Genomic DNA, 1,754 nt, shown 5'->3' on the forward strand with positions numbered 1-1,754 from the left:
CAGGATGTGCGAGTGTGAGCGCAGTTTTCCTGGGAATTTTGGCATTTCCAGCACATTGCACAGCACCCGGCGGGTTCCTGGTCTCCACTCCCGAGGCGAGAGCACCCCCTTGCTACCGCCCGTCTTGCTCCCGTGCAGCACGCCCGGTGATCGGCTCCCCGATAGCTCGCCCGAACGCGCTTCGGGTGCTCGTGACTCACGCTATTGGCAATAGGCGGTGACAGGAGCGCTTGCAGGAGATGATAGTTGTGAGCGCCGGCTTTTATGATTGCAATAAGGAAAACAAATAAAAAATCCCTCCTGCTCAGGTTCTTTCAAGTTCCCAGACAGAGAAAACGGCAGTTGGAAGCACATCAACAGAAACAAGCTATGAGATGCTGCAGATACCCTTAAGCAACTCATTTTGGATTAAGTTCCCGTACTTATTGCTCACGTAGCCAATTTCAAAAAATCTTTTTGATTCAGTTTTATCTCTCCACTGTGCACTATTAGTTCATCTGACACACAACCCGATGGAGGTCGGTGGCCCTCGCAGCACAAGGATGTGGCTGGGCTGAGTTCGCTTTGCAGACTTGCTTTGGGTGGGAAGGAGGGGACATCTCTTGTAACCGACATCCAGCTCTTTGTGGGCATGAGGGAAGAGGTCCTGGCTTTCCTGTCATTGCACCATCCCAAAACACAACCCAGCCCCATCGCAGCTCCTGGGTTCACCTGAGAGCTCAAGATCAAGGGGCCAAAGATGTTTTAGAAAATCATCCAACTGCATGATCTCAGCAGAGCGAAGGAGGGGTGGGAGGAAGCTGGAAGGAAAGTGGGTGAATTCCCCTACAGAGAACGTCTTGAGGAGCCAGCAGTGACGTGGAAACTGCTGGTTAGAGGGTAAATATGGGGGGGGAGTGATAAAAATACCACTTCACAAAGAGCTTTTGAACCCTCAGCCTGACGAGAAGACTCAAAACAAATGCAACCCTTTCAATCATCTCTTTAATATCTATTTTAGAAGTGCCAGAGTACTATTTAACGCAGTTTCACATTATTTTGGAAGGGCGATTCCCTTGCTGTCTTTGAAAGCCATGATAAGTAATTTCTCAGTTCCTCCTGCAAAGAGGAGAGGCAACTTTTTGGTAAGATCCCAGAAAATACTACCAGGAGACAACTTCCACCCAGCTCCTCTCCACCAGCCTGCAACCCTTTAGAGCCCTTTTCCAAAAGAAATCAAAATAGCAGTGCTGAGAAGTAAAATCACCTCCAGCCTCAGCTTTCCCAAGCCAACAACAGGGCATGCACACCGCGACAGGGCAGTCTTGGAAAGATCAGCCCCTGTCTGTGCTGCCCTGTTCGCCGTGTGATGTGTTGAACCCTAAACTGCACCGCACCTTGCAAAGGCTTCAGCTCAAGGAAGCTCACTGCAATGGGTGAGCCCTGGCTGGCATAAGGAAAACTGGCTCCCAGGGTCTCGGGAGAATCATGTTGCGTCCTGCTCGTGAGCGCAAACCTCGGCGAGTCGTCCCATTCAATTCTCATTTCATGACTCAGAGCGCCAGGCTTTGGGGGTGGGGGGAGCTCCCTCACTCCGTTACTTTCTTGCCTGCAAACAATGCATTTTTCAGCGCCTCGCTGTAGCCTAGGTGTGTTTGACAAGGCAAGTTGCTGCAAGGCACGTCAAGTTCTGAATTCCCGTGCCAAGTTTTCCAAGCAGATAAAAGAGGAGGCTCCCGAGCTCTCCCATCACAGGGGTTTCTGTCTCCGTTGCC

The 1,754-nt window shown here is 51.0% G+C and overlaps 1 long non-coding RNA gene across 2 annotated transcripts in view; it reads right to left on the minus strand.

The window, feature by feature from the left end:
* Positions 1-1,754, minus strand: part of LOC106048706 (uncharacterized) — a 38,437-nt gene that overhangs the window by 32,379 nt on the left and 4,304 nt on the right. The gene's annotated exons all lie outside the window — the stretch shown is intronic.

The sequence above is a fragment of the Anser cygnoides genome, chromosome 32, assembly GCF_040182565.1.
Source record: "Anser cygnoides isolate HZ-2024a breed goose chromosome 32, Taihu_goose_T2T_genome, whole genome shotgun sequence".
Lineage (NCBI taxonomy): Eukaryota > Metazoa > Chordata > Aves > Anseriformes > Anatidae > Anser > Anser cygnoides.